This window comes from Camelus bactrianus, chromosome 8 (genome assembly GCF_048773025.1).
Source record: "Camelus bactrianus isolate YW-2024 breed Bactrian camel chromosome 8, ASM4877302v1, whole genome shotgun sequence".
Classification (NCBI taxonomy): domain Eukaryota; kingdom Metazoa; phylum Chordata; class Mammalia; order Artiodactyla; family Camelidae; genus Camelus; species Camelus bactrianus.
In genome coordinates this window covers 395,468-422,093 of record NC_133546.1, presented here as the reverse complement: position 1 = coordinate 422,093, position 26,626 = coordinate 395,468, and the positions used below count along the sequence as shown (strand labels likewise).

At 56.2% G+C, this 26,626-nt stretch overlaps 1 long non-coding RNA gene across 1 annotated transcript; it reads right to left on the bottom strand.

The window, feature by feature from the left end:
- Nucleotides 1-13,629: 13,629 nt before the first annotated feature.
- LOC141578300 (uncharacterized) lies at nucleotides 13,630-26,589 on the bottom strand. Its single transcript, XR_012508426.1, has 3 exons — nucleotides 23,401-26,589; nucleotides 21,050-21,155; nucleotides 13,630-15,819 (listed from the first exon to the last, which is right to left on the bottom strand). It is a non-coding gene; the product is annotated as an uncharacterized LOC141578300 (long non-coding RNA).
- Nucleotides 26,590-26,626: the final 37 nt, after the last annotated feature.

Sequence of the window (26,626 nt, the reverse complement as noted above, 5' to 3'; positions counted from 1 at the left end):
AGACGTAATTACCTCCCCCCAATTTTTTTAAAAGCAAGGAATAAAGAACCTTTTTACTTACTAATAAGATAAACAACCTAGTTCTTAAAAAGTGAGCAAAATATTTTAGCAGACACCACTGAAAGGGCTAAACCGATGGAAATAAACATTTAAGACGCTTAACATCATTAAGGATCAGGAAAATTCGAATTAAAGCCACAGGCGACTACCCCATGCTCACTAGGAACGGGCAAACTAAACCCTGAAAATCTGACAATGCCAAGCGTTGTTGAGGACGTGGAGTCACTGGAATTTTCACATATTGTGGATAGAGATGCAAAATGGCACAGACGCTTTGGGAAGCGGTTGGTGTTTTTTATAAAGTTAAACATACACTCACCGCGCAACTCAGCAATCTCATCCCCAAATATTTCTGTAAGGGAATGAACACTTACGCTCAAACAGGTCTTGGCCTCCGACGTTGGCAGCAGCTCTGTCCGTCCTGCCCAGAGCCTGGCCGTCGTGCCGCTGGCCGTCGACTGCCGAGAGGCCTGCGCACATAGTGCATCCATAAGACGGAACACTGCTCTGCCAAACGCAAAGGAAGCAGGAAATGAGCTGCTAACCCTCGCAACAATGCTAACACAACTTAAAACATTCCTCTAAGTAGCATAAGCTGGACACAAACGACTGTGCGGAGCGATTCCATTTTCAGAGGATTTTGGACGAGGGAGCAGAAGTGACCAAAGGATAGTCGTGGGGGCCAGGGCCGGGGGGGGACCCGCAGTCGGGGCGGGAGGGGACATGAAGTGAGAAGAGTGCCCCGCAGACCGGCTGCAGTGCTGATTTCACGACGACAGCGAAGCTGCATTTTCTGAAACTCTTTGAGTGTGGCAGTGAAGACAGCTGAGCTTCCTCACATGCAAACTACCCCTGACAAAGCTGAGTTTTAAAGCAGGAAACCCCGCAGGAATATGGCTTAGTCACAGGTTCACCATTAATTTACACCACTCTCTCCTTCTGGGAACTGCGATTCTTTCTGAATGAACCCAGGGACAGCCTTCCAGCCTGAGTTCAAGCTGAACCCTTCACTCCCTTCACTCCTTCCACACGTGACCCGGCTAACGAACTTAGAGGTGATGGTTGAAACACTTAACAACCACTGTGATCAAACAAACTCTCTGCAGTTCTGTCTCACAGAGCCTCTCTGTCTGGCCTCCACCAATAGAATCTGTGGAACAAATGTTACACGTTGTAGCACAAATTATTCATCCAATCACTCCAAAATTTTTCAATCCTTCTGATTTTCAGAATTCACTGGTGGCAAGTGTGATGTTGCTTGTTTGTTTGACAAGGTCCCCATCAGAGGCTGACTTTATCCCAGGAGCTGCATCAAACTCTCCCCGGCAGCTTGTGAGGCAAACGGCCGTGGGGGCTGCGGCCCAGCGTGCCACCAGCACTGCCCCTGCGTTGCCGCCTCACGGTGGCCACGCCAGCCCGGCCTGGCCCCCTCCACAGCGGCTGCCAGGTGGCCCCACTGGTGACTTGTCTTCAGGAGCAGTTTTCCCCCTTACCGTCTGGTGTGGAAACATCTTAACTTTTCGACAACCAGAGCGCCCAGGCTGGTGAAGAGCCGCCTTGGGCGCCCTCCCGCGGAGCCCTCAGCTGGGTGAGCTGCAGGGACGCTGACTCTCCATGTCTTCCTTCCACCTTCTCTCCGCGCGTGGCCTGGGGGTGCCGCATCACCATCGTCCGAATCCAGTTGGTCAGGTGTCTTCTTGGTCTGCACGGGGGACTGTCGCTATGCCTTGTGTCAGAAAACACAAGATGCATGAGAACTACCCCGGGAACAGGATAAAAGCAACAAGGAAAAGGAAGACACAGATTGCTGAGTCTGTCATGGGGCAGACCTAGACAGAGGCGTCCTGGTTACCAAAGATTTATAGACCAAGGATAGACAAAACAATCTTGAGAAAGAAGAACAAAGTTGGAAGGCTCCCAGTTCCTGATGTCAACTTACCACAAAGCTGCAGCTCCAGGTACTTGTACTCAGTGCAAGCACGAGGCACAGGTACAGACACAGAGACCAGCAGAGCAGAGCGGAGCCCAGAAACCCGCCCACACAGCCGTGGTCCACTGCTGTGTGACAAGGGCACCAAGATAAGGTAAGGGGAAAAAGACGATCTTTCCAAAAAATGGTGCTGTGACAACTGGACATCCACATGCAAAAAGATGGAACTAGACCTGTACCTTGTATCATAGACAAAAATTAACTAAAAAGTGAATTGACAATCCAAAGTAAGGTCTAAAACTGTAAAAACCCTTAGAAGAAAACATAGGAGTAAATTTTCATAACCTTACATTAAGAAATGAAATCTTAGATACACAAAAGAATGGAAAACAAAAGAAAAATAGATAAATTGTACTTCACAAAAGTAAAAAACTTCTTTGTTTGAAAGGACACTCTCAAAGTGAAAAGACAACCCACAGAATGAGAGAAACTATTTGCAAATCATACATCTTATAAAGAACAGAATTTATAGAATATACGTGGCTTACCTCACTTAGAATGACAATCTCCAGGTCCATCCATGTTACTGTAAATGGCATTATTTCATTCTTTTTTATGGCTGAGTAGTATTCCATTGTATAAATATACCACAACTTCTTTATCCAGTCATCTGTCGATGGACATCTAGGTTGCTTCCATGTCTTGGCTATTGTAAATAATGCTGCTATGAACACTGGGGTGCAGGTGTCTTTTCAAATTAGAGTTCCCTCTGGATATATGCCCAGGAGTGGGATTGCTGGACCATATGGTAAGTTTATTTTTAGGTTTTTGAGGAATCTCCATCCTGTCCTCCATAGTGGCTGCACCAAAATGACTTTTCACCAGCAGTGTAGGAGGGTTCCCTTTCTCCACACCGTCTCCAGCATTTATTGTTCATGGACTTATGAATGATGGCCATTCTGACTGGTGTGAGGTGATACCTCGTTGTGGTTTTGATTTGCATTTCTCTGATAATCAGTGATGTTGAACATTTTTTTTTTCATTTGTCTATTGGCCATTTTTATGTGTTCATTGGAGAAATGTTTATGTTGTCTGTGCATTTTTGGATTGTTTTTGTTGTTGATATTGTTGTTAATTTGTATGAGTTGTTTATATATTCTGGCAATTAAGCCCTTGTCAGTCTCATCTTTTGCAGATATTTTCTCCCATCCCATAGGCTGTCTTTTTTGTTCTGTTTATGGTTTCCTTTGCTGTGCAAAGCTTATAAGTTTAATTAGATCTCATTTATTTATTTTTCCTTTTATTTCAATTGCCAGGGTAGACTACTCTAGGAGAACATTGCTGAGATGTATGTCAGATAATGTTTTGCCCATGTTTTCTTTTAGGAGGTTTACAGTGTCTTGTCTTATGTTCAAGTTTTAAAGCCATTTTGAGTTTATTTTTGTGTAGGGAGTAAGGCAGTGTTCTAACTTCACTAATTTACATGTGACTGTCCAGTTTTCCCAGCACCACTTGCTGAAGAGGCTGTCTTTACTCCATTGTATATTCTTTCCTCCTTTGTTGAAGATTAGTTGACCATAGGTGTGTGGATTTATTTCTGGGCTCTCTGTTCTGTTCCATTGGTCCATATGTCTGTTTTTGTGCCATTACCATGCTGTTTTGATTACTTTAGCTCTGTAGTATTGCCTGAAGTCTGGAAGAGTTATTCCCCCAGCTTCATTTTTTTTCTTCAGTATTGCTTTGGCAATTCTGGGTTTTTTTTGTGATTCCACATAAATTTGAGGATTATTTGTTCTAGTTCTTTGAAAAATGTCCTGGGTAATTTGATAGAGATTGCATTAAATCTGTGGATTGTCTTTGGCAGTATGGCCATTTTAATGATATTGATTCTTCCAATCCAAGAGCATGGGATATCTTTCCGTTTCTTTAAGTCATCTTTAATTTACTTAATCAATGTCTTGTAGTTCTCTGCATATAAGTCTTTCACCTCCTTGGTCAGATTTATCCCCAAGTATTTAATTTTTTTGGATGTGATTTTAAAAGGGATTATTTCTTTACTTTCCTTTTCTGATATTTAATTATTAGTGTAAAGAAATGCAACTGATTTCTGTATGTTAATTTAATATACTGCCACCTTGTTGAATTTTTTATCTGCTCAAGTAGTTTTTGTGTGGAGTTCTTAGAATTTTCTATTTATAGTATCATGTCATCCACATATAGTGACAATTTTACCTCTTCTCTTCCAGTTTGGACCCCTTTTACTTCTTTTTCTTGTCTAATTGCTATGGCTAGAACTTCCAATACTATGTTGAATAGAAGTGGTGAGAGTGGGCATCCCTGTCTTTTTCCAGATTTTAGAGGGAAGGTTTTCAACTTTTCACTGTTGAGTATTTTGTTAGCTGTGGATTTCTGAATTGTACACTTTAAATGGGTGAATTATATGGCGAGTAAATCAGATCTCAAGAAAGTTGTTTAAAAAAAAACTGTCGAATAACACTTGTTAAATTAAAACATATTTATAGACAGGAATTTTTACAATTGTTTTTAAAAGAATACAAGTGTTCCACCAAATGTTAATGTGTCTTTTGCAAAAAAGGAAAAGAACTCCATGCAAGTAAGATGAGGAAGTGCTGGTTAAAAATGCTAAAAAGATGTTTGGCGAGTTGTAAGTGAGTGTTTGCTGTGCTGGTGTGGGGTTCCCCAGGGAAAGCCAGGTTTTTCTACAGAACGTGGTTTGGGTGATTTTGCATAAAGACTTGTAAGGTCCTGGGACCTGGAAGATGGAAGGGCTGCTTTGGTCCTCACTCTCTGTGAAGTTGGTTCTTGAAGCCAGGTGGGTTCCAGCCAGGTCAGAAATGGGTAGAGGGGCTGAGGACACTGTCGGTGCAGGATGGAGCCGGGCCTCCACTGTCCTGAGGGTCTTGAGGTCTGGACCCTGTTCTGCAGTGGCCCTGGGGCCTCTGAGAAGCTCCAAGATCAGCGTTCTATGGGTGGAACTTGTGAGGTGTCCGTTTTGGGGAAACGTACTCCTGAAACCCAAGGGAAACTAACCAATGTCCCATCCCCCACTGAGCCCCCCTTGCTTGGCTGAGGCCACCTCACCTGGTCCAGGGCTTCAGGTGGGAGGTGACACTAGGGCCCACATCTGTTGGTCGTGCTGTGGAATTCAAACTTGATCAGTGTGTCTTCTCTTGGTTTGAAGCCAGGGTGGTGAGTTCCTCAATGTGCATTCCCTCTTTGAGAAAAGTCGAAGCAAGTACACAGAACCCGGACATCCCAAGCAGAAGGCCTGGGGGGTGATGATTCATCGGATTACAAATCCCTTTTCTTTTTTTCATTTTGTCAAAGGTTCCTCTGAAATTCTGTTAAATGGAATTTCTAGGGCATGCTAAATGCTGTGGGGCCCCCAAGGGCAGCGTAATGGGAAGGTGTCTGGAGTGGGCTCGGGGAGCCCTTGGGCAGATTCTGAACCAGCGGCTGCTGAACCACACCCTTCCTCTGCAGACATCACCACAGCTAGTCCCATGTCTGCTCTCCACCTGCGGTTGGAGGAACCCAGGCAGCTTGAGCTCCTTTAGGTCAGGTCTGGGGGGACAGATGCCCCTTTCTGGACACAAGCCCTCTAGAGGGGGAGGCATGCACAGTGGGATCATCTTGCTGCCCTTGGAGTGCCACATCCGTGTGGTTACTCTTTCCGCCTCCCTGCCCTGTTCCTGAGCCCCCATGATGTACGAGCCTCCCCTCACCGCCCTCCTGCCCTTCAGAGCCTGTCTCGCTGCACTCGAAGTGCTTACGGGGCCGCATGACCCTCCCCAAGGGTCTCACCAGGAGGGTGAGTGGGGAGCTGTGTAGACAGGCATGCGGCAAAAAGGGGCAGAGTGAGTCTGGTCTCCGTTGCAGCCATGAAGATGGGTGGACTAGGCCTGCCAGGGCCAGGCCCCCGTGTCCCCGAGTCCAAGCAAGCCTCCGGGCTCGGGGGTGTCCATGCCAGCTCCACCCAACAAAGGTGGTTCCATCTCCAGTGGGTCAGCCAGTCTCCGAATCCATTGCTGACTGACCTCTCTGCTCTGGAGGGAAAACCCAAGACCCGAGGCTGGTGGGATCATTGGTCCAGGGGAGGGAGATCCATCTCGGATTCCAGGTGGACCACCAATAAAAGCAGGGAGTGCAGACCCAGAAACAGACACTCGGAACACAAGCCTCACCCACGTCCGCCGTGCGAGCTGGCTGCAAACTGTGGGGGCCCTGGTGGCCTCCGAGGACGTCTGCTAAATGGAGGTGTTTCAGAGTTTAACAGGATACGTCTCGAGTGTGTCCTAAACCACTATTAATGGAGTTCAGTTAAAGGGAATTCAATTTAAATCAATTTGGCAAAATTTTACTGAGTCCCCACTCCAAATAAAGTTCTGGAAAGCCCAGGACCAACAGCTCTTGGAGAAACGTGTGTGTGTTTGAATTTCAAATGGTTGGTTTGGTATTAGGAGCAATGGAAATCCTGTTACCACTCATCCAAATAATCAGAATTAATTTAGGATTTGATGGCAAACAGAGTCAACGGGCAAGCAGGAAACATGGAGAAATCATTAACTATCACGAGAAAAGCAGTTGCAGTTAATGCATGCTAAATTAAAAAAAAATGAAGAAAGGAACAGCTTTGTCTAGGAGGCTCAGTAATTCTGAAATGTCAGTTAAAAGGTGTTTCCCGTGGTTCTGAAGACCCTTCACGCCCCTCCCCCGCCGTCGTTCTTCTGCGGGGCCTGGTGTCCGAGGGAGGAGAGCAGGGGCTGCCGTGACCGTGACCATGACCACGGAGGGAGGGATGGGGGTGCTGAGACCTCGTCAGGAGGCAGGAGGACCTCACCACTCACTTTCTGAAATTCATTTTTAAAAATAAGCTTGCATAAAAAATCTCATTGTCCATTTTAGATCCTGAACCCGAGGTGTTCTCCCCACGGAAGGTCAAGGTGGAGAGCCCTCAAGGTCCATCTGCTCCGTCTGACAGACGACGGCGGGCCCAGCCTCCATCACCACCTTCCCGGCCTCCATCAGCACCTTCCCGGCGGCACCCGGACTCCCTTCGAGAGCTGCCTGGCCCGCCGTGGATGGTCAAGCAGGGCACCCGGCACCCTCCCAGCCTACTGTCAGTGGGCCAGCCCTCCAGGACTTGCTCTCCCGGGACACAGCAGCACCGTCAGGGTCTCATCGAGGCAAGACCGCCAGCAGCTGTGCGGGCGGGACGCTGAGACGCCCTCCTCCTGTCCTCCGAGCCCGTCCTTCCCAGACACCGGGCCCGCCTGGAAGCAGATTTTCCACCCATTTGGGCCTTGAGGGGCAGAAAGACCCCCTTGGGATGTTGGAAACCCTTCTGTGCTGACTGATGGTTTCCCAGGTGCGTGTGCACCTCACGCTGGTCAAGCTGCCCTCTCACTGGTCTTACTGTGTCATTTAAATGGGTTCATTTTCCGGCACTTGTGCCTTGAGCCCGTGAATGCTGGGGCCGTGGAGTTAGCAGGGATGAGAGGCTGGTTCAGCAAATCAGAGGTTCGGGTCTGGGGCCTCGGGCACTGTGCGGGTGAAGTGACCGTGAGGCAGACCCTGCAGGGACCGAGCCTCTCCCTTTCCCTCCAGGCTGGGACGGGCGGCAGACCGCAGACTGTGCTCGTTTCAGATCCGCTCCTGTGTCCCTGGTCTCCACGCCAGGCTCTTGACAGCAGCCCTAATCCTTTTGCTTCTTTTTTCCAGCCTTTGGGAAATTCTCTCCATAAACCACATCCCTGCCAACCGTCAGTTGAAAGGAGAGGCGGTAGCCGGCCTCACTCCTGTGAACTGACTCCCTGACGAGTCGCCTCATCTGAGCTGGCCAGAGCCTGGTGTGGTCCCCACAGGCCACCCGCCCGTGGACAGCATGCCGGCCCCCTCGGGTTGCCCCCCATCTGGCCCCTTGTCTGCCTCCTTCTGCACCACCTGTCTGGCGCATCCTGAACTCAGGTGTGGGGGGAGGGGAACTGGCAGGGAGGGCAGGGCCCCAGGAGCAAAGGAGAACAACCCGCACACAGGCTCCACTGGCTCGCCAGCCTCACGGTCTCGGGGAGTGTCTGCGAGGGAGCTTGGTGAGGCCGGGGTGGAGGGCCGGGTGGGCACTCCCTGTCCCCCGTTTTCTCCATGGAGGACGTGAGCAGAGCTGGTGGGTAAATCTTTGTTTACATACCCCCCAGGCCCCCCAGGAGCCGCTGTAGTTTCTCATAAATCAGGACACAGTGCGGCGTAAATTAGAATAAGGCCAGCTTTGCATGTGGACGGTGGCCAGCGCTGCTTGGTGGGCAGGGTGATTAATCACGTGCTGGTGGGAACAGGGGTCTCACTGAGACCTGGGCCCTCCCCCTGGCTCAGCTGGTGTCTTTGAAGGTTTCTGTCAGGCTGAGGGGGACGGCTCGTCTGCAAACACTGCAGATCTGCTGCCTGACTGTCCAGCACCCATGTGGGACCCAGGCCCCGCACAGCCCGGCGGGGACCCCACTGTCTAGTGGCCTTGGCAGGTGCTGCCGTGTGGGCCCCGGGGGCTCGGAGACACGGAGAGGCTCCGTCCCCTCCTTCGCTGCATGGAGCACAGGGGGCCAGGTCCACGGACCCCACTGCCGCCCTCAGTCCTGCGGCCACACACGCTCACTTCACTGCGCTGCTCTGACGCGCTGTCCTGTGTCCGGTTATGAGAATGGTCCTGGGACTTGGGAGAACTGCATCTTGAACCTGTCTTTCTCTGGCGCTCCACTGTGCCTGCCTCTAAGTGAGGTGGCTTCTGGATGGAAGCCTCTTGGCCTCCCTCAGGGACAGGCCCTCCCGGGGGGCAAGGAGTCTCTCTCATTCATGGGGTTTTGCTGTTGAATGCCATCTGCCTGCTACCTGGGTGGCTGTGGTCTGTGACTGACGGCTGCCCACGGCCTGGGCCCCACACCCTGTGCTGTACCTGGAGGCTCAGGGGGCTCCCGTGGCCCTCGGCCTGGGGCTCCCGCCCCCTCCCTCTTTGCAGCCTCCTGGGCCCTGCTTTTCCGTCCTTGTCCTGGTGCTCTCAGGTGCCTGTTGAGTGTGCCCCAGCACAAGGCCGGCCAGCCCCACCCCATCTCCAACAGAGGGTAAGGGCTTGCTGTCCCGCTCTGATGGGGACCGTGGGCCAGGCAGTCTAGCCGGGCGTGGCCAGCTCCTCTGCGCTGGGTCTGGGTGGGAAGGCTCGGCTGCCCGACTGGCCAGGACTTGACCAGGTTGTTCTGAGCTGGCCCTTCCTTCAGTGACACTTCCTGCTGCCCCGCCCCCCCATCCGCCACCCTCCCCAGCCACCGGGACAGGGCTCCGGGGAGAAGGGCTCTCTCACGGGGGATGCAGGGAGCACCAAGAACAGAGGAGGCAGGGCTGAGTGGAGGGGAAGCTCGTCTTCAAAGGCACGGCTGGGCTTTACAGGACCTGCGGGTGAACATGACTGGACACACACATGACGGCCACAGAGGATGGAAGGTGGGTCCCAAGAGACTGGAGAGTAGGACCCTCCTGCAAAGTGTGAGGCCAAGCGGAGCAGGCAGTGGCTCTGGGGCTCGTGTGTGTGGGAGGGGCAGCCACATGGGAGCAGGGAGAGGGTGCGGCAGACACGCCTCGCTGGCGACGTCCTTCCTCTGGGCTCTGTCGGTGGGCACATGGGTGCCCCTATGCCACTAACACACGCGCAGTGTCGGGAAGCAAGGGCCGCCGGGGAGCGGCGGTGCCCTCACCTGCTGGTCAGGGTCCTGCCCAGGCTTCCTGTCCCAAGGAGACCTGTTCACTGCTAGGAACGAATCTGAGATCTACCCCCAGGTGGGTGGCCGTGGCAGGAAGCTAGTGAAAAGTTGCAGCTGGAACCCGCAAACCCCTCAGCCCACGAATCACCTGCTTAGCTCCTGGGTGGGCGGGTGGCAGCAGGTGTGATGGGGCTGGAAGGATCTCGCTGGATGCTGGACGAGGTGGGAGGGCTCGGCTGCTGGCCCTGTGCAGTGTCCAGCCAGCGAGCCCACAGGGAGTCCCAGGTGTCTGTGGGGGGCAGTGGGACACAGCCCAAGGTGTGGCCCCAAACCCGAGCCCGGGTGGGCAGCGCCTTCCAGGACATGCTGGAGCGTGTGTCTGGGACAGACCGTGAGAGGAGCTCCGTGTCTGCGGAGCCGAGGGCGGAGCGGGCTGTGTGTGGTGGGCCTGGGGCTGGGGCCTGGGGCTGGGACCTGGGATCTCCCATGCGAGGCCCCATCTCCACTGGGACCTGAATCAGGGCCTGTGGGACCCAGCCACCAAGCGTGCAGGTACTGGGCATTCCCATGACGCAGGGCCCCGAGGAGGTGACAGAGGAATCGTGGGGGCAGGGAAACCGCTCATTTCAGAGTGAGCCCCACACTGCTCACTTTCCAGTGTCGTGTTCCTTCTCCAGGAGCCGAGGCCGTGGGCACGGAGGTCGGGGTCCCTCAGGCCTGGCCTCTGGAAGGGGCTGCCCAGGGGACAGGTGGCTACGCTCAGCCCACACGCAGGCCACACCGCAACGGCTTCAGGATGGGGGAGGAGCAGAAATACAGTCAGGGCCTGGGCGTGGGGGCCTCAGACCCTCTGCCAAGTCTGCGGCTCACCCGCCCAGTCCTCCCAGAGGGTGCCGCCGCCCGGCCACCCCTTGGGCCCCAAGGGAGTGCGAAGCCACTGCCGTGTGCCCCCTCCACCTTCACCCAGTCCCTCCAGGCCGGGGTCCAGGCCGGGGGACCCAGTCACCTTGGGGGGCTTCCTGAGCTGCACTGGCCTCTGCAGCCTGTTTTCTGTTCGTATCATCTGTTAGTGACTCACCAGTCTGCTGGCCACCACCTGCCTGCGGGAGGCAGGTGGGGAACCAGTGCCCGTCTGGGGCAGACGCTGCCAGTGGTCAAGACCTCACAGCCAGCGGAGCCAAGAGGCCGTGCTGGAGGAGACCAGCAGGGGGAAGGCCAGCTGCGCTCGTGGAGCGGGGGACGCTGGGCCAACGGCAGCCGACAGCATCCCGTGGGTGGTTGGGGGGCTCCCGTGAGCTCCGTGCTGGGTAGGGCACCCCTAGTCCCTGGATCTGGGAGCAGTCGGCTGACCCCACATCTGACGTGACTGCCTGGGCTTGTCATTTGCCGTAGATTTGGCTCCTTGACGGGTCACGGTTTCCTTTAATCTGTTTTACCTTTTCATCCTCTGGGACGAGGATGACGCAGCAGCCGCACGGGGATGTCAGGTAACAGACAATAGTAAATTAACGACGACAGGGGCAGGGTCTGCCAGAGGCCAGGCATCGCGCCGGGTGCCTGCAGGTCAGCTCGCCCCGTCCCAGAGCAGCCCTGGGAGGCCACGACCCCATGGCTCACCGGTCGCTGTGTGAGGCGGCCTGGGGTCCCCGTGTGCAAAGTGCCTCCCACGTGCTCCACCCTCAGACCTGGGGTGCTCTCCCCGGTCAGTCAGGTCCCTGAATCGCAGGGACCACTGGGCCATGTCTGCTCAGCAACCACACCCACTCCCTCTTTCCTCACACCCCTCCCTGCAGCAAGGCCTGGGCTGACTGTAGTCTGGCCCACAAGCACCCGGGCTGGGCAAGGGGGCCGGTGTCCTGTCCAGGCGGGGCCAGGTGGTGGGGCATTGGTGCCCAGCCAGCCCTCCCTGCCCCCCTCCCAGAGCCTGTGACCTAAGATAGCATGCCTTGGCCACTCCACTCACTGTCTTTGTCACATAACTTGCTTCATGCTGAAGGCAGAGCTGGACCACGTGGGCCCCGGGCCACCCTGCAGGAGGTCATCCAGCTGCCCAGCGGAGAGGCCACCAGGACGGCCGACTCCCCACCTGCCTCCATGGCCTCTGTCTTCAAAGAAAAGGATATTTTAAGAAGAAAAAGAGATGAATCTGGGTGTCTGCTGGAAAGAAGTAGATGTTTTTAATTATGAGACAATAGTAGGAAGATTATCTTTGGAGAAGAAGTGGACTTGAAGCAGCCTTCTGAGGGGGAGTGGGGATTCGGTCACTTCGCTAGGCCCTGGCCCCAGGGCTTGGAGCCGCCCTCAGGCTCAGCGGCGCCCACCCTGCCAGTGGGTGTCCAGGTGGCACGCTGGACGAGGGGGTCTGGACGCAGCCTGTGTGGGAGACAGAGGCGGGGCCCTTGTTCCTGAAGGCAGAGCAATCCCAGGAAGCCAGCAGCCAACAGGGGCGGGGGGCCAGGAGGACACCAGACCCACGCGTCCCCTAACTACAAGCCCAACGTAGGACTCACGAGCTCGAATCAGCGGCAAGCAGCTGGCGGGACCCAGCCCGGGAGCCCCAGGCGCTGCCGGCCATGAGAGCACAGGCCATCCCTCGTCTACCTGGACTGCTCCACCAGCAAAGACCGCACGACAGCTTCTGGGGGAGGCAGGAGGGTTGGCCCCAGGTGACCGTGTAGACGGGGTTTCTCCCACGTGACCATGTAGACGGGGGGCATCTGACACGTGTGACCGTGTAGATGGGTTTTCTCCCACGTGACCGTGTAGACGGGGCGTCTGTCCCGTGTGACTGTGTAGACAGGTGTGGGTGTCGTCTATGTGACTGCGCAGTTGTGCTGTGAACTCACGCTATCTTCATGCTTCACCTGTAGTTTGCCATCTCCATCGGGTGCCCAGTCCTTCCAGCACAAGGACAACCACGCCACTGGGCACACTTGGAGCAGGGCAGGAGAAGTGGGACCTGGAGACTAAGCGGGTTGAGTGAGGGTGTGATGCCTGCACAAAGCTGCACGCTGTTGGTCCCGGGGCGTCCTTCCTCCTGGCTGTGTTCATGATCAGCTTCTCACTGTGAGGACACTGCTCCCCATGGTGCTTGAGACACTTCGAGCTGGTCCCTGACCCGGTGGCCCAGACCGTCCTCCCAAGTTCAGCATGGCCACCGAGAGGTAAGTCACAGGGACTCAGATATGAGCACGGCCTACAGCCCCTGGATTTACACCTGTGCACGTGCGTGTGTGCAGACACACACTCAGAGGAGGGGAGGGGATAACACGTCTATACGCACACATATGCAGACACACGCACAGACACATGCACACAGACACACACACGGACACAAGGACACCAGCCTGCAGGGGAATCCGGGCTTCCTGCTGTGTCTGGGCACCTTTACGTCAGGTCCTTTCCTGGGTGGGCCAGTCTGATGACCTGCAGGGCGAAGGGATCCCCTTTCTCAGGGTCCCAGGGTCTTTCTGTAGCATCTGCCCAACAAGCCTCCTGTCCCCATGCATGTCCCTCTCGTAGCATGTCCAGGGTCAGCGGAGGAAATCGTCGTGAGCGTGTGAGTAACGGGACCCAGTGAGGAACTGCCCCGGGGACTCTGGGACTGGGCACCCTGGACGGCAGGTGGGAGGGTCAGCGGGCACAGGGAGTCTGTTTGCAGGGCTGCTCGCCACCCTCACCCCTCCTGACTCTGCGCACAGGCTGCAGAGGAGCCAGGCTCGCAGATGAAATGCGCGGTCCCGGGGTAGGGGCGGGGGCGGTTCCCGCCAGTCGTGCTGCACACCCTGCAGCAGGTGGATCGGAAACGCGGGATTTGTGCGCGGTCTGACCTCCTCCCTCTTCCTGTCACTCAGGGGACACTTTAAAACCTCCCACTGTGTAAGCGGCACTGATCCTGGGCTCAGCATACAGAGGAGATGAGCAGGAGTGGTCTCAGAGCAGCGGGAACTGCCCGGTCGCTGCGCAAAAGGCTGCAGGGAGGAGACGCAGAAGGAACAGAGCGAGCAGCGTGTTCCATGGGGCAGGGCGGCAGGTGAGCAGACGGCCAGGACCTGCTGCGTCTGGATGGGACCCTGGGCTGCAGGAGGCCCTGGGCTGGTTCCCACAGAGAAATCTGCTCTTCGGTGAGTTGAGTGTCAGGACGGGGCCAGTGGGACAGCAGATGGGGGAGAACATGGTCCCAGCTGCCGGCCAGAGGCCACCGCTCGGTCCTGGGTCTCCTGCGTTGGTGGGGGCAGTGCCCAGGGTCCCCAGCAGGGACCCACCTTCAGAGAAGCTTCAGCCCCACCCTGAGGACTGGGCTCTTCCCTGCAGCCCCCAAAGGCTCTGATGCCCAATTTCTGTCAAAAAAGTGCCTTTTAAAAAAGTGGGAAGTCGGCAAATATTGAGTGAATGAATGGGATGCCTGACACCCTTGTTTCTAGTGTCCTTTAGGTCAAGGACAGCATCGAAAAGACGTCTCAAAAATTTAGCAGGAAGTAAGTACAGGTGAAGGTACAAAGTCTTGCCTTGTTTGTCCTCCTGCTATTAAAGGATTAACGAATTCCTACGTATTTAAAACGCTTTTTGAGAGATAGCAGTTACCTGACTTCGTGCAAATTTAAACTTGCGAAGAATCAGTGGGGTCTCGCTGAGCTGCGCTCCCACCTCACGGCCGCAGGCCGTTTAACTAAAACATCACGGAGCCTTTCCCGCAAGGCAGCACTTGCGCCCGCCCGGAGCAGGCGGAGCGCGCAGGGCGGGGCCCGGAGGCTCACCTGTGGCCCCGGGACGGGACGGGGAGGAGGCCCGCCGGCTGACGGCACACCTCACGGAAGGGGCGGTGCGTGAGGCGTGGGGCCTGCCGTGCGGCTCCCCGGAGCCCCTGCAGGTCCTGCTAGCCATCGGCTCTAAACGTGGTTCCAGTTTCTCTTACCCACAAAGACGTGATGGACACATTTTCCGGTTGCAAATAACCTGTGTTGCCAGTGGCTTCATCTGCAGCCTGAGGGGAGGAGAGCTCTGGGGCTGGCCTGGTTTGCTGGAGCCACATCTCCAGACCCTCCCCCGGTGCTTGCTCAGTGGCGCTGGTCCCCTGCTGGCCCCACAGCTGCCCCGTCCGAGTCTGAGCTAGGAGACGCTACCCGGACGCCGCCCCTCCTGGGCCCCTCTCCCTGCACAGGCCTCTTCCGTTTCCCACCAAGCGAGATGGCTGGGGGACGGATCCCTCCTCACACCAAACACAAAGCAAGATTCCAGACGCCCCAGGAGCAAAACACCAAATGACAAACTCTCACTGCGGAAAAGAGGAGCCCAAGGAAACGGCCAGTTCCAGGTCAGATGGTCAGGGGGCTGCCAGGCTCCTGCCTCTCACCCGTGGGAAGGCGAGGCGATGGTGACCGCGGTGGATGGGACACCCTGAACGCTCGGGTCCCTGAGTTCACGGCAACACTGGAAACACAAAGTTGTCATCTGATGTTCTGAACGAATCAGCGCTCACAAAGCACCACTAGTAATACACGGTATGATCAATGCAAGTAAACGACTATAAGACTTGTAAATATATTAGAAGGGCCTTTCTTTGTAAGCAATATCAAAGGAATTACTAAACTTTTTTAAGGAAAAAATGCGTAATTGGTTATTCTTGGAAGATGTCACTACAGCAAATTTTTTGAAATGGTAACGGATGAAGGTAAAGAAGGCAGCTTGAGTCTTGTCTTTCTCAGATGGAAGGCACTGCAGGGTGGATGGGCCTGGGCGGGCTCTGCTGCCCCTGAGCTCGGCCCACCTTGCCGGTGGGCGCTGGGTCTCTGGGTCAGGGCCTGTGTCCCGCTTTCCAGTGCCTCCCCTGAGACCTCCGGGTGCCGAGTGTGGGGACGGCTCTGGTCTGTCCATGCTCCTCCTGCCAGCATCAGACCTTTCTGGATGCTGCCCCATGGCCTCCAGCTGCACCCGGGTCTTCAGACGCCTCTGCGGGTCCTTTCCGTGTGTGGCCCAGCTGGTCCCGCAAGTCCCTCAGTGTCATGCACAGCCTTGGAGGGACTTCCAGAACGTCCCAGAGAATGCAGAGCAAAGACACAGGCTTTCCTGGGGAAACAGAGCTAGGGTCAGCGCAGAGAGAAGGCTGGCAGACGGGCCCAGGTCTCACAGGCCCCAGGGCAGGCACGTGGGGCCAGGTGACCTGGGCGATGCAGGGCCCTCCGTCCAGGGGCAGTTGAGAGTAGACGCAGCCCTCAGTCCCGGCTGAGCCCCCTGCCCCCTCCCGCCCGCTCTCATCTCTCTCCACGATTCCTAGGTGAGAGTTTCCCTTTCAGCGTTGCTCTTACAAAAGAATGAAAACAACTCAAAAATCCATGAATGGAGAAACAAACTGTGGTGCAAATTATGGCCTATTCTACAGCCTTCGCGACTAAACATCACAGAGTCGTCATGCTGGACCTCGTCTAGGGCACTCTGAGGTCGCCTTCTCACACGCGGGCTTCTGTGTGGTCCGCGTCTCGATACGGTGCTGTGTGGGACCTCCGTGTGAAACCCGCCTCGGAGAACCCACGTGGCCTGGTGGGGTTTTCTTGGTTCCTGAGAACAGCACGCAGGCCACGGCTAGACCGAAGCCCCTGCCACTCTGGCCTGGACACAGTCAGTCTAGCATGAGGTGTATTTTCTGATTTGAGTCACTGGTCACTGCAGATGGAGGCCTGGAGTTCTTGCTGGAAAACTCCTGTGACCTTGGGTCCAGGCTCCTGCCTGAGGAAGGTCTCGCTGAGGGGAGTCTCGCTGAGGGGGGTCGCCCTTGGTGGGGGTTCTCGACCTCCGCACACGCCCACCCCCAGCACACTCTCCTGGCCCTGTGCTGGCCACAGGCCCGCCCAGGTGGCGTCCCCCTGGCTAGAGGCTGAGGCCTAGGCAGGTCTCTGTGGACACAGAGGAGGAGGCAGGTGTGAGGCCCTCCTCTGGCCTCTGGCCTGGGCCACAACCTGGTCTGTGTCCCTAGCACCGGGCGATGGACATGCGGTAGGGGCAACCACCCTTTCCCGGGTGGCCCTCAAGGCTTGTCTTCACTTAAAATGCCTGCAGTTTCCCAGGCAACCAGCGTTGACCAGGGGCTGAGCAGGCCCCGGGAGGCCGGAGGGGGGCACGGGTGGACCCCGCCCCGGGCACTCACTGCTTTCCCACCCCCGGCTGTGGGGCTGGGACAGCCGGGCCTGCTCTGCCCCAGGAGACCGGGAGGACATGCAGGCCTTTGAAAGTGAGTGGCCGGTGGGGGGCCGGGCGGGGACGACAGCTGGTGAACTGTGGCCACCTCAGTGGAAGCACCAGTGGGAGGGGGAGGGAGGGATCCCCTGAGGTCAGACACTGGAAGGCCAGCAAAGGCCCACGTGTTGTCATCACTCAAGGGCCCCCGGCGCCCTGGAGGGAGTGGAGGACACAGGACTGACCGCCTGGGAACACGAAACCGGCAGGAAGCTGTTGCAAGTGGTGGCTGCGTCCAGGGGGGATTTAGATCAAAGGCGTGCAGCTGCGAGGCCATGGGGCGGGAGAGGCCTTGCAGCCAGTGGGCCGGGCAGGGCTGCAGCAGCTGAGCGGGGGACGTGCCTCAGGGGCTGCCTGAGAGCCTCATCCCTGGAGTGCGTCCTGCTGCCCGGGGGTCCCTGGTGCACGCAAGCAGCTTCGTTCCCCCAGCAGCCGCTCAGGCCGGACGCCCCAGGCCCCCCACCCCCTGGCCTGGGGGCGATGAGTTTGGGTCCCAGGGTGGTGGTCTCCTTCCAGGAGGACTGAAGTTCCCTTTAGAAGCAGCCTCAGGCTCAAGGAGGCAGAGTCCTGGGCGGGCGAGGGGTCGTCGGGGCAGGAAGGACCTAGTCACCCCCTCAGGGCTTGGTTCTGGCCTCTGTGAAACCGGCTAATCGGGAGGCATCAAGTGACCGCCTCAGGCCTCCCTGGAGCAGAGAGCCGGGGGTGAGGCGTGAGAGGAGGCTCAGGGCCGGGCCACCGGGCCAACCCAGCTCTCTGCTGAGGCCACAACAGCAGGAGGGTTAGTGGGAGACGGGGCCCTTGCCATCTCTGCCGCAGCAGACGAGGCCCGAGGCTCGGCAAGTGCCTGTGTCTGTAAGGAGGAGCTCGCAGGACCGTTGCAAGTCACATAAGGTGGCGAATCCAGCCTCAGGGCCCTGGGGAAGCGGCAGGGCTGATGGCCTGGTAGGGCCACACCTGGGCCACAGTTTCCACCAGGCAGGGTGTCTGGGGAACTTTGTGACAAATGGATACCTGCCCCAGGGCAAAAGGGGCAGCCAGAGCCCAGGCTGGAGTTGGGATGTGAAAGGTGGGGGAATGTGACGGGGGAGCACGTGGGGAGGGGCTCCGGGCTGGGGCTCCCTCTGGGTCTGCACTCAGGGGCCTGGGGTCCAGGGAGGGGATGGAAGGCCAGACGAGGGGTGGACACACGGCGTGGAGGCTCCCACTGGCTCTTGCAGAGGCCACGGGGAGACCCCTGCCCGGTGGTCCCGGGATAAGCCCTGGGGTCTGGGAGACTCGAGGCAGCTGCAGAGAGATGTCAAGACCCCATCGCAGACCAGACATGAAACCGAGGCCCGGTGCCATCCGTCTCGCTGGGCAGGGTCCACCCCACCCTCCCAGACGTGGACTGCGGTGAGAGCGGTGACCCTCGTGCCGTTCCAGGCCGCGACAGAGCACAGCGGGGAACTGTGGCCTCAGCTTGGTTTGGACGTTGAAGTCACAAAACAGAGAGTAGCTGCGACAGAGCCAGGCCGGCCGAGGTCCCCCGCGGGCGGGTGCTGAGCGAGGCTGGGCCTCGGAGCCGACCAGAGAGGGCTCGCCCCGCATCGCTCGCGCCACGTGAGACTTAAGTTTCTGCAGCTCGACATCTTTGACATGGAGTAAGGAGCTCCTCTCCTCCCAGCGCCTCGGTGTGTCAGGCCGGTTTTCAGACTCGGGCCCATTTCCTTTGGGAAGAACCACTGAGCTGATCTGACCTCAGGGAGGTCCCCAAAACAGCGCCCCCAGCTCCTCCAAAGCAGGGAATGTGGATACAGCGACAAAGACAGACCAAACAGTAGAAAATTCCAAAGGAGCGGATGGGGACAGAGGGGTCCCAACAGCCAGTCACAGGCCCCTTCCCGGCTGGGCGCCTTCCTGGGGGCTGGTCCGTGCTGTGTCCACCTGACTGGTCTGAGCCTCAGGGCGAGGCCCTGGGAGGGGTCCCGGCTTCTGGAGGGCGGGGCCGTGCGTCCATGCAGGGGATCTCGGTGCTACTCAACTTTGAAATCCACCTTTGTCGGGGTCCCGCGGGTAAGGGGTGGGCTCAGAACCCCACCAGGTGGCAGAGATGGAGTCCTGAGACCTCGTGTCCTCGTTCTCCTCGTCCTGGGTCCTGGGGTTTTCAGGAAGTGAGGCCACCCAGGGGCTCAGGCCCCCCGGGCCCTCAGTGGCCTTCACAGCTGCCCAGTGCTTTCCCAAGCCGGGGAGCAGCTGGCATGAGAGCCAGAGGAGGGCCGGCCCCGCTGCCCCCAACCTACAGTCGTTCAGGACACGCCGGTTCCTCCCATCCTGCTCTATCCGAAACCCACGCCCCAGAAAGCCGTGCAGGCAGCCCCACCCTAGCGTGTCCCATCCCCAGAGAGGCGTGTGGCCGCGGGCACGCGACTCAGGCCAGCCCTCTGCCACATGGCTCCTCCTCACCTGGCCCCTTCCTCACGCGCAGCGGGGCCGCACCCCCCCTCAGGCCTGGGCAGGGCTGGGCCTTGGGCCAGCAACCCATAGGCGGGGGTGCTGTGTGTGCTTTTCAGAAGCATTTTCTGACTCTGTCCCATCCAAACCCAGGAAAGAAAAGCAGCCTCACGTTCATCTTTTTCCGGGGAAACTCCCGCAGCCTCGGGCCCCACCTGCCCTCTGGCTGTGCTCTTCGTGGGGAGAGGGCTGGGGCTGGGCCTCCCTGCCCAAGTTCCTCCGACCGTGAAACAGAGCTGCTGCCGAGCCTGCGGCCCACATGGTGGCCCTGGGCCCCCACCAAGTCTCCGAATGCAAGGGACCCAGCCCGACTGCCTCCCCGAGGTGAGGAGGTGGCAGGACCCAGACACACTGAACAGGCTGTGTCCGTGGGCGTCCTCTGCTCTGGCCCGCTGTCCTCTCAGCCTGACGGTCGAGCCCAGCCAGAGAGCCGCCTTGCCTGCAGACGCGCCTCCCCCCCTGTGCCCCAGGCTGTGTCCACCTGGGCGTCACCCACGCACTCTGACCACAGGGCCCTCACCAGAGCGCTGTCCTCTCCCTCCCACCTCCCTCCTCCTGCTGAGCCCACAGTCGTCCTGGCTCTGTCCTCCCCTCCTCTCACCCCTGGCCTGGTAGCACCCTCAGCCAGGCGTTTCTGGGGGAATTGCGTCTTTAAGGCCAAGCATGGTGTCTTGACAGGGCTGTTAAATGGGGAAAAAGTCCTTGTCAACAGCGGTGCAAGAACTTTGTGGGTGGTGAGGTCAGTCTCTTGTCCACCGAGAGCAGTGACCCAGCCTCTTCCAGGCCCCGCCTGGAGCCGTGCTGGTTTTGCCACTCGGCTTACACCTCCAAAACACCTCCCACCACCCTGGCCACTCTGACCGCTCCCCTGAGAGAAGAGAGGGCCGGTGGGGCTCCGCCAGCGTGTGGAGCGGGTGAAGCCGCCCCAACAGGCAAGCTAAAGCCTCCAAGATGGCAGCCTCTGTCTGTCCAAGCCAAGTGGGAAACAAAGAACAAAAAGCCAGTGTCACCGGCCCCTGGGCAGAAGCTCGTGCAGGCCTGTGTGAGGCCAACGCTGGAGCAGAGGGCCTCTGGGTGCGGCGCCGGGTCTGCAGCTGAGTTAAAGCCAGCAGTTCCCAAAGGAAGCAGCGACTTCTTCAAGGGCCACTCGTCCGGCGGCCCATATCTCCTGATGCCCTTCCTTGACCAGTGGAGCAGAGCCTCCCCCAGGCTCTCGTGGCCCAGACGGGCCACCGAGCCTCAGCCCAGTGTGCCTTCTGCTGGGTGGAGCGCTGCTCCCGTGGGTTTCCATAGCCTGTAAGTAATTTTCCTTTGAGTCAGGCTTGTGTGGGTGCTAAAGTATATTCGCTTTTATTTACGCTGCTGTATTAAGAACAGATGGGGCATCAGTTGGTCCTTTGGTTCTTTGAGGTTACAGACAAAGCCATTGAAAGGCCTTTTTAATGTTTTTTAATTAAAGCTCCTATGGTGGTTAAAGATGTGCTGAAGAGGGTTGTGTAAATCAAAAGGAATAACAACAAAAACAAAACAACAACAACAAAAGGAAACCCATGAATGGGTGTCACGACTCACTTACTCTGTGAACCAGCGCAGAGGACGGGGGCTCCAAGCAGAAACTGTCGGCTGAACGTCCCATGTCTGGCACCTACACACCCCTTAACGTGGGGACCTCAGTTTCTCCTCTGTAAAATGGAGAAAATGATCTTTCACAGGGCTATTTGGGCGTTTAAGAGATGATGTCCATCTAAAAGGAAAGAAAGCTTTTAGATACAAAATGAGGCTAGAAATGACGCAGAGGGGCTTGGCACATTGTTAGTGTTCAATGAATGTTACTTACAGTTACTCCCAGTAAGACCAATGCAAGTATTATGTTTGCTTAAAAATTGTTGAATGTCCGACCCACAAAAATTACCATCAGAACTAATTAACGTATTCAGCAAAGTTTCAGGATATGAAATCAACACACAAAAAATCAGTTGCATTTCTATACTAACAGCAAACAATCCAAAGAGGAAATAAAGAAACACCCACTTACAATGTCATCAAAAAGGAATAAAATACCTAGGAATACGCTTCGACAAGGAGGGAAAAGGCTTGTACCCTTAAGACTAAAAAACGTTGCGAGAAGAAAGTGAAGACGACCTCCATAAGTGGAAAGGCATTTGTGTTCATGGGTCAGAGAAACTGACGTTGTGAAAACGCCAGTGCTGCCCACGTCACCCGCAGGTTAGACACAGCCTCTGTCGGAATCCCTGCGGTATTTTTGTGAAAATAGAAAAATCCATCCTAAAATTCAGACAGAGCTTCAAGGAACCCAAATAGCTGGAACAATTTTGAAAAAGAACCAAGCTGGAGGTCTCACACTTCCTGATTTCAACACTTACTACAAACATACAGCAACCAAAGCAGAGTGGCGCTGGCGCAAAGGCGGACGTAGACCCGCGGAGCGGAGCAGAGACCACAGGGCTGAATCCTGAGCGTGTGGTCACATGACCTTGATGGGGTGTGGGGCGCCAACATGACTCAGAGGGAAAGGAAGGTCTCTTCAGCAAATGGTCTGGGGAAACAAGACATCCACGTGCAAAGGAAAAGTCTGGTTCTAACCTTACACCATATGCAAAAGGTAACTCAAATTAATCAAAAACACAAATATAAGAGCCCAAATTGTAAGCTCCTAGAAGGAAACATGGAGTAAAGGACATTGGATTTGACAAGAATTTCCTGGATGTCACACCAAAAGCACAGGCAACAGAAGTGAAAACAGAGCTGCTGGATTTCATCAAAAGTAAAAAATTTTCCGTCAAACGTTAGAGTCAACACAGTGAAGGGCAGGCTGCACAGTGAGAGGAAGTGCCTGCGAATTCCACACCTAGTGGAGAGTCCAGGTCCAGAACGCACAAAGAGCACCTGTGGCTCAGTGACAACCGCAAAGTGGACAAGGGACCTGAATTGACTTTTCTCCAGAGAAGACACACAACTGGCCAACAGACGCACGACAAGATGCTCAGCACCACGTGTCACCAGGGAAGCGCAGACCAGGTCCTCAGGGAGACACCACCGCGGCTGTCAGGGCGCTTACTGTAAAGGCAGACGGACAAGCCGACCAGAGAATGACGAGTGTTGGTGAGAATGTGGAGGAACTGGAATCGTGCAGTGTTGGTGCAATTGAAAATGGTGCAGATTCTATGGAAAACTCTACTGTGGTTTCTTGGAAAATAAAACATAGAATTACCATATGATCCAGCAATTCCACTGCTGGGCATATACCCAAAAGAAATGAGAGCAGGGTCTCAAAAAGACACCGGTACACCCGTGTGCAGAGCAGCATTGTTCACAGTTGCTAGAACACGGAAGCAGCCCACGCGCCATCTGACAGGTGAGAGGAGCAGCGCTTGTGGTCTGCGCACACAATGGAACACCACCCAGGGATGTTGAAGGGGAAGGACTTCAAAAACAAAGAAACTCATGGGAGAGAGATCAGGTTGTGGTTACCAGCGGGGGGGGGGGGGGGGGGGGGGTTGGATGAAGGTGGTCAGAAGGCACGATTTCAGCTACGAGACAAATAAACACACACGCTAAACACGAGGAGCACTGCTGGCTGCTGCACATGAACGTCGCTGAGAGCGCGAAGCCTAGTTCTCATCACAAGCAGAAGGCAGTTCTTCTTTCGCACCCCTACGAGGCGATGAATTTCTCTAAGCCTTCCGGTCCTCACCCCGTGATGTGTGCGAGTCAGACCACGCAGCTGTCCACCCTGAACCTCGTGTGTGTGTCAGTTACAGCTCCACCAACCCAGAAGGGAAAAGTAAAGACATAATGGAAAAATGCAAAGGAAGGAGATTCTGCGATAACGCTGCAACAAGGACAGACCCGAGGACACTGCGCCCAGTGAAACTAGCCATTCACAAGCAAACAGACACTGCACACCTGCACCCGTGTAGCTGCCTCGGTCAGTCAGTTCCACAGTCAGAAGGTGGACCGACGTTTGCAGGGGCTGAGGGGGTCAGGGAGCTGCGTTTCATGCAGTTTCAGGTCTGCAAGAGGAAGGTTGGGGATCAGCCACACAGCAACGTGAGTGTGCTCAGCATCCCTGACCTGTGCACGTAGAAATGGATGGGATGGTTTATGTTAAGCTTTTTTTTGTTTGTTTTTTAACCACAATAAATGACTCGGTGCCTGTGATAGGCACAGGGTGCACATGATGGAAAATCGCTCCTGTCTTCAGGGACTCCCCCTGAGTTCTGGGCGAGGCGACTCTCGCTGCTTTCAGGCACCTCATGTCCCGCGGAGGCCAGGCCTGTTGGAGGACGTGGGCCCCCCGGTGACAAAGCCACTCAGGTCAGGACAGTGCTGGGCTGGGGCACCCACACCGCAGGCTGGCGTTCCCTCCACTAAGTCTGAGAGTCTGCACGGAGAGGGGAGCAGGTGCGCCGCCGTGCGTGTGACTTGCTGCTTTCCGGGCACTACGTTCGATTCAGGGCCAACCTCAGGGGCGGGTGACCGTGACCAGCAGGACCCACGCCTCATCTAACAGTTGGTGTCATGTAGTTTTTGAACTAGAAGCCCTGCATTTTTTTTTTCTTTTTTGCACTTGGCTCTGCAAATTATACAGCTGCTCCTGATTAGATTTCTGCTCTGTCTGGAAGGAGCAACACCGTGAAGAGGAGGAATCCTCTCGTGGTCCTGGGCGTCCTAACAGGCTTTTGTCCCTGCGGGGCATTGGCCAGCGTCTGGAGATGTTTTCGGCTGTCCCAGTGCTGCCCACACCCTGCCGCGCCCAGGCTAGCCCTGACCAGTGACCCGGTCCCCAGGGTCACAGTGTGCAGGTCCAGACCCTGGACTCCAGCAAGTGGGTTATGCAGGTGGCCTTGGAACCACCTTGTGAACTGGAAAGATCCCTCAGCCTTGTCCCAGAAAGCTCTCCCAGCCTCAGGGGAGGCTGAGATCTTACCCGAGCCTGGCAGGAAGAAGTCCCGCTGGACACAGACCCCGAAGCCCGCCCTTCACAGGCCTCTGTGTGCGGAGAGAACGGCCCCCTGGCCTGGGCTGGTGGCAAGGCCGGCCCGTCCTGTGTCTCAGGCCTGTTTTCACAAGAGAGCATCCAGGCCCTCCTTTTGGAGGGAAGGGCTGGCCGGGCGAGTGGGGCTGCCTCCGCCCCGATGCTGCGTCCCCGGGGGACGGGGATCCCGGAGTAGAATCACCAGCACTGTAGGCTCTGTGCTACGATCGACTTTAGAATCAGAACTTCGCACGTGTGACCAGCAGATGGTCCCAACCAGGCAATGGGCCAGGTGCCTCAATGAGCCTCAGCCCCACGTCAGGCCCCCGGGGGTGCCTGGGGCAGCCCAGGAGGGCGTCTCTGCAGAGCGGCAGCCCCAGGCAAGGCGGTGCCTCAGGCGAGAAGCGAGGGGGGGTGCTGCGTGGATGTTGGCATGACAAGGCCACCACCTGGGCGGTCCCGGCTCCCTCCCTCCACTCTGGAGGGACCTGCCGCTGTCTTCTGTTTTGCTCTTAGAGGGGCATCGGGGAGGCTCCTGCTGCGGCTTGCAGCTCAGCAGCAAGTTTGTGCTCAGAACAGACGTCGTCTCTATCGTCGCCTCAGCCACTCCAGGACTTTCTCAGATGACTTCTTTACACAAGCTGACGCCTCCCCTGGTCCTACCACCGAGGCCCCGCTCCTCAGGGGACGAAGAGCCCGAGCCCTTCTCCCGGATACTGCTTATCAGGTGTCAGCATGGTGTTTGCTCTCAGCCTTGTTCTCACGTGCGTGTGCCGTGCACGGTGACAGGGAGACGCCGACCTGACTGCCCGGCGCTGCACAGCCCTGCCGGAGGGGCAGGGGCCCCAGGAGAGGCCGATAGCGTCGGGGCCTGCGGTCTCGGGAGGGGTACCTGAACCCAGCGGGGTGGATCCTCCCAGAACTGAGGCTGGTGCGCCCGAAACACCGGAGACGCAGCCCCACGGCTTGGCGGCTCCAGGCCTAACACGTCGTTCTGTTCTCCGCAGGGTTTTCGGCAGCAGGGCTCCGCCCAACCCCGTGGACACACCGGACAAGTCATTTCCTCAGAATATTTGTCTGCAAACGTCCTGCTCCCATGCCTGCCAGCTTGCTCCTCGGAGGAGCGTGGCTGGAAAGAGGGAAGGGAATCCGCCTTCTCAGTGTCGCCTTCTGGGGCCCCTTGAAGGGACTCAGGGGTGTTCAGACCAGAGATCTGGGGACCCTCGTGTGGCATCCATGGCAACTCCTTCCTCGGACCACTGCCCGCGTCCATCATGATGTGTGACCAAGGTGGCTTTTCCCGCTTTTAGCTCCGTGGAGTGTTGGGATTTCCTTTGCTGAGTCAGGAAGACCTTGATGAGGAAAAGCCACAGCTGGTGAGAGTCCACAGGGAGACAGCATGGCCCTGCGTGCAGACGTTGCAGAGGAAGGGACGCAAGGCTGGTGCCAGGGCCTCACTCTCTGCATTTACCAAGTGTCAGGAAAGGAAAGAAACTGCCGGAATCCGGGGAGTCTGTGGGTGGTGGAGACCGCGTGCATCGCCGCCGGGACGCCAGCGCCTGCAGGGAGCTCTCTGCCCCAGCCCGTTCCCTGGTGGATGGTAGATTGTCGTTAAAACTGACCTCCACAGCTGGGCAGCCTCCCCTCGGGTATTGCTCAGATCTCTGAACATGTAATAAACACATAATTACGGCTTTTAAAATTAAATCTGTTCATGCATTGAATTAAAGACCATAATAAAAAGTTATTTTAAACAAGATTAATGTTCCACTTTCTTTTAGATTTGAATAGAGAATTTTGGGAAATTTTTGAATGAATCCTTAAAAAGAGTTAAATCAGAGTGTAGCATCTTAACAGCTACAAACGTTCAGTTGCAATAGAAGGTACCAATTTTTTCATTGATATTTCACAAGTTATCTGTGAACAAAAATATTCTGGCATCAAGTATATTTCTCCTCCTTGTAATCTATGTCCTGTGCCCCAAAATGGCCAAATTCAGACCTTCCAGAATATGAACTTCGTGAGAACAAGAATCTTGTTATTCAGACATGTCATCTCAGAGCCTAAAACAGTGCTTAATACCTAACAGTTACTCAGGAGGTGTTATTACACGAGTAAGTACACCCCCCACACCCCCCACACCCCCCACGCGGC